Here is a 6,005-nt window from a genome sequence, read left to right on the forward strand (position 1 = left end):
AAAAAATCTGTATTTTTGCGTTTAGGTAGAAATAGTTATCTGTACAAATCCATCATGAGGGAGATATTTAGGCAGCGATAAATAGAACTAAAGCTGAAAAGTTGAACATTAAGTCAACAAAGATTTGTAGTAATGAAAAAGACAACTGCCAAACCAGTCTGTATAAAAAGGCAGATAGCCTGGCAAGGCTTATGATGTATGTTCTCTGCTCTAGCTGGTTTTGGTAGGACACAGCTGGAGTACAGTGTCTGGTATTGATCACCTCATTTAAAGGAGGATGTAGATTATTTTGAGATCCAAAAGGAGTTCAGTAAAGATGATCAAAAAAAGGTGGAAGAAGTGTGCAGCTTTTCCATTTAAAATAGGTAAATCTAAGAGAAGACATGGTAGTAACTACCAAATAAATAAAAATTCACAGCAAGATGATAAGCTTTTCTCCTTGTCCACTTGTTGAGACAAATAACAGGGAACAGAATAGATTTAACTTAAGGAAAAGTTAGGCCCTAAGAAAGCTCTGACAGCACAAATAGTAAAACCCTGGAATCAGTTGTCTGAGACATGGTATCTCTACCACCAGGGTTTTTAAGGACAAATCAAACATCTGTCATGGGTACTTAGGTCTAATTGATTCTGTAGAGCAGAGAGATGGACTAAGATTACCTTTTGGGATCACTTCCAGTATTCTTTTCTCTGTGTTTTTTTTTTTTCTTCTGGATACGTTGAATTATTAATGCATTGAATGCTGCTTAGATAGATTATTGATTAATATTTAGTTTCATTAAAGAATGAAATCAAAACTGCAAGTGAAAATCTACTTAAAAAAGAAGAAGAATTAAACATAAGCAGGCTAACCTTGGAAGAAACCCAGAGAGAAACAGAAGAGAAGTATACGAAATACGAAGAACTGGGGAAATAATTTTTAGGTAAGTATTAAGTAGCTCCTCACATAGTGGGGCTTTCTCTTGCTGTTTCCAAAAATGGCGTGCCATAGCTCTTTGTCTGCCTATGGCTCAGGTGAACTATGAAACACGTATAAATTGAGCTCTTTGCAACAGCTGGAATCTATAGAAATGGCAATAACACAAAAATAAAGCATTTAAAAACAAATGCCAGACCAGTTAAACAAGTCACTTAGTGATAGAACCTAGTTTTATTTATAACAGCTTAACTCTATTGTTCAGTCATTACACTGTCTAAAACCCCTTTCTCTGCTTTGTAGAAAAGAAAGATGAAGAGGTACGAGTCAAAAGAGCCATTCAGCAGTCAATCAAAACTACTGGGAAGCTCAAGGAGGACACGGTAATAACTTAAAACTTAGCTGCGCTACTTCTGCAAAGTTTCCGCCACCAGCTTTATTTCCCCCCAGTAAAGATCAGGCACCCATGGAGACTGGGACTGGAGGAGACAGGCTGGGCCTGGGGACATACCTTCCTCTCTGTTGCTGTGCTCCCATCTGGGGGATGCCTCAGACCTCAGCTCAGCCTGTAACCCAGCATTTATATCAAGCTGCCCTTGTGCTTGATTTTGCATTCCTTAGGCACGTGAGCAAGTCAAAAAGAAGCTGGTGAACTAAGGGCATTTGTGAACGCGCTTCTATTCAGATGCTTGCTACTGCTAGGGCAGGAATTTCTGCCACTTCAGTAACTCATATTTGAAAAATCTTTCTGTATCCTTGCCTCTTTATCTGTATTTCTCATTTCTGACTTCAGGCATTCAATCAGCACCAGTGTGGGAAGAGAGAAACTTGTATAGCTGTGGGGGTACTTGCAGCGGCTCAAAATGTCTGAGGCATGGGGCGTCTTACTGCTCCCAGCCAGAGTGTCCCTGCAGAGCTTGCACAGTGGCTCTGCCTGACAGCCACCCTCAGACCTGCTACAGCTGATGAGCCTGAGTGCGGTAGCCACAGCGCATGTCAGACCTGCTGTGCCCGCACTGGCCATTTCTATGGTGCATACACAACCAGTCCCAGTATGTACTGGGGCCATTTGCTTAGGGCTGCTGGGCTTCAGGCAGCCTGGCCAGAGCTTGCTTCAGCTGGGCTCTACATCCCAGGCAAACAATCAGTTTGCTTTTGCTTTCTGTTTCTCTGCCAGAACAAAACTTTTAGGTGGAAGAGGAACCCAGTCACACCTTCTGCTGTTAATAGGAAGAATTAAAGTGTCTTTAGTTGCTGAGAAGCATAAGACAAGCTCAATAAACTACACAAAGGGCTCTTATGAGGCTGGTCAGATTGCAGGATTTGTGCCCCAGTGGTCTGGTAATGGGCAAATATCTCTGATGAGCTCCACAGAAGCCACATCAACACAGACACTGTCTCTGTTCAGAAAAGGGAGACCTGTTTCTCCAACCATATTAGAACAGGAATAGCACAACAAAACAGTTGTGTACACCTGAGCCTCCAGTGACAGAAAAGTGATGCTCCTGTCATTGGGTGACCCTGCAGTAGGAAGGTCACTTCATGTCAGAGCTGGTTCCTTTCTTGTGGACCACAAGCAATCGCTTCCCCACTCTGTATCTTTTCCTCCTTGTTGGTAAGAGGGCATAGATACCTGTCTCAGATGGTACTTTGAAATTTTTAAATGAAAGCTGCCACATAACAAAAACTTTTTTCACTTTAATTACAAAAGTCCTATATAAAGATCAGTTAGCAGTGAAGAGTTTATTATTAACAGCTGGAGCTGAGGAACAAATTGCGGATCAAGCGTGATGCTGCAACTGGCCAGTTGAAAAATCATACAGAGTATGAAGCTGCTAGAGACATCTATGAGATCAACAGGAAACTTGACATTGTGACCACCGAGAGCTGCAGATTCAAATTAGTGGTTCAAATTGAAGCTTGAAAGTGTTCCTTCTCAGTATGAAGTTCCCTGTTCATTTTTCATTTCATAGAATCATAGAATCATAGAATCATTGAGGTTGGAAAAGACCTCTAAGATCATCGAGTCCAACCGTCGACCCAACACCACCATGTCCACTAAACCATGTCCCTAAGTGCCTCATCTACTCATCTTTTAAATAATTCCAGGGATGGGGACTCCACCACTTCCCTGGGCAGCCTGTTCCAATGTTGCACCACTCTTTCAGTAAAGAAATTTTTCCTTACATCCAATCTAAACCTCCCCTGGCACAACTTGAGGCCATTTCCTCTCGTCCTATCGCTTGTTACAGAGAACTAGCCGTGGAAGATGATGAAACATAAACAGCACAGGGCAAACCTGGCCTTTTAAATGAATGTGTGGGGCTGTGTTTAATTTGGAAGGAAACAAAGAGGAATATCCAAGGGCAAGGCATCTCCCTGAGGCATAATCAATATCGCATATCTGCTGCATTCAGTCAGGGATTGTAGGAGAAGACCTTCCTGCCGCATGAAGGGGGCTGAGATGAACGTGAGATGTAGAATAGGCCTGTGCAATTTGGAATACATGCTTTTGAAAATATTCCGTATACCCTTCAGGGCCTAGGCTATCAGAGTAGTAGAATCTCCTTCCCCGTAAAACACATGAAGTAAAAGTGGTCCTATCGCCAACTGTTACCAGGCTGCCATCCGGACCTGAACCTGCATTTGTGCAGCCACGCGGACTACAGTTCCGAGACGATCTGAACCCTGTGCACTGCCTGCTGCCTGCAAGCACAGAGCTCTACTGCTGCGAGGGCAGCTGCCCGAGTCTGTGTGTGCTAGCACTGCAGATGTAGGTACCAGCTACGCTGCAGCTCTGTCTGATGATATCCTTACGGAAACAAAGGCTTCCCTCAGGAAGAAAACTCTTGGTTACACTACAAACATCCCTCTCCTTATGTTCAGTTCACTAACAGAAGCTGAGAAGCTCTGATTTTTCTGATTTTTGTTTTTTTTATATTGCACCAGGGAATGCTGTTTAATGTGCCTGACCCGGGCCACCTAACACATTTCAGCCAAACCTAGGGCAGTACAAGCTGGGTACTGGTGGAGCTGATCCAACGTGAATGAATCCATCTTATTTTGGGGGGGCGAGTGAGGAAGTTTCCCTGTTTGCGCACGACCTGTGCTGCTCCAGCTGTTCTCAGCGTCTTCATCCATTTTATTTGGTAGCATAGACGTAGCTGGCTTGTGTTGATTTCGGCAACTGCTAAAATTTGTTCAACGAGATGAAATGGATGCTGTTGTTGAAGGAAAGAGTGTCCAGAGGAATACATTAAGCTTTGTATTTCCATAAGCTAAAACCTAGCATATTGCTCCTGATCTCTCTAGAGATCATTTGGAAACCATTTGGAAATTATTTAGAAAACTGTGGCAAGTATTCTGTTGTCATTATTTTTTTTGCGGCGCAATGCGCAGATAAAAGAAGATCTTTTTGCAATGAATTCTGAAGCAGAAAACCCCAAGTCAGCAACAGTCAAATTCCTGAATGACCTAGCAGTGCTTCATGGTAACATGTTAATAATTATTTCAAAACAAAAAAAGTGACATTTTTTTAAGAATGTCTTTCTGTCTTTTTTTGGCACAGCATTCTACCACATTTTAACTCTGTTCTAGATCTTTTTCTGAAGGGATGGTCAGAGGAGAGCTTGATTCAAAAGGTGAATTTCAATTTTCTATCATACCTTTTTGCATAAATATATTTCAGTTATCATGTAAAAAATAAAATTTCATATTGTAAATAAAGCACTACAATTTTTGAAGTCAAGCAGGGGCAAAGTATCAAACCTGTGTTTTCCAGCATCGTATAAGTCCTGGCTATAAAAATAATTTTTCCTAATATTGTTCCTGTTGCTGGTCTTATATCCAATCCTTAAACCTGTGCAGTCTCCCTGTATCTAATGACATTGTTGCTGTTCTACATTCAGCTCATCAGCCTCGTAATATTTTTCCAGTTGGGGACAGCCTTTATTTTGAACAGGAATTAAACCAAACTATCATGAAAGAAAGTTTTTCGCCAGTTATTCTGTTAGAAAGGCAAACTTTGCTTTTTTTTTAATGCAAGGATTGGGTAGTTAATGAAAACTTTCAGCAGAGCTACAGGTCTGGTGACCACTCAAGGTGCGGGAAAACAGGATAAACAAAACAAGTTTCCTGACATTTTGTGAGTTGTTTCTTTTTTTCCTTTTAAGAAAAAATAAATTCTACTCTGTGTCATTACAGGAATTTCTGGAAAATGAGCAGAAAATACTGAACGCAGTGACAGCTCGAACAACAGAACTTCAACAACGAGAGGAAAAGACTGGTGATATTAATAGCAGGCTACAAAATAAGCTGGAAGGACTGACTTTTCTGTTTGACAAAAAAATCTAGAATGGATGATCACTGTAAGATACACTAAACTTTTTCTTTTCCACCTTTTTTTTTCTTTTTTTTTTTTTTTAAATCCCAGAATATGTTAATTCTTAGCCGTTTGTGATAAAACACAAGTAGCACAGCCATGTTCTATCTGATCACTCTGCTGCAGATTGAGACCTGGTGGTATGTTTATTAGAAGAACTAGGCATGCTTTATAACACAGCCTGGATATTATTAGCTTTAATTTCCACTTTCTAAAGGCTTGTGATAATAACAGTGAGGAGACTGTAAAATAGCCTGCGCCTCACTGATCTTTCCAGAACTATATGTTTGCTTTTCCACAAAGGATAAATAAAACCAGCAGAGCCCAACTCCTGCAGCTTGTGGTTGCATGGATATCACTGTAGGGCTATATGGTTAATTAATGTTTATGTTCTCTAGAATTTTACACGTGGGCAATTTGTACTGCTGTTTCCATTTAAATGAACAATATTCTATACTCTTGTCTTGGGGAGGGGTGATATTGCGCAGGGGCCCTAGGCGCATACAAATCACTCGCTTCAGGGCCTCCTTTCAACTCGAACCTATCGATATCTGCGTTACTTGTTGGTTCACAGAGGTCTCATTTGTAATGAGTCACGGGTTTGGTCACTGTATGACCATTGGCTTGTTACAGAATGTGTTTTTTACACCTATCAAAGCTGAGCGGCTGTAGCATACAGGCTGCTTTGAAATCATTGGGTCTGGGTAA

At 41.2% G+C, this 6,005-nt stretch overlaps 1 long non-coding RNA gene across 1 annotated transcript; it reads left to right on the forward strand.

Annotated features, from left to right (window-relative positions):
- Positions 1–782: 782 nt before the first annotated feature.
- LOC143163789 (uncharacterized) lies at positions 783–5,334 on the forward strand. Its single transcript, XR_012995964.1, has 3 exons — positions 783–923; positions 1,220–1,299; positions 5,120–5,334. It is a non-coding gene; the product is annotated as an uncharacterized LOC143163789 (long non-coding RNA).
- The last annotated feature ends 671 nt before the right edge of the window (positions 5,335–6,005 follow it).

Source organism: Aptenodytes patagonicus, chromosome 7 (assembly GCF_965638725.1).
Source record: "Aptenodytes patagonicus chromosome 7, bAptPat1.pri.cur, whole genome shotgun sequence".
Lineage (NCBI taxonomy): Eukaryota > Metazoa > Chordata > Aves > Sphenisciformes > Spheniscidae > Aptenodytes > Aptenodytes patagonicus.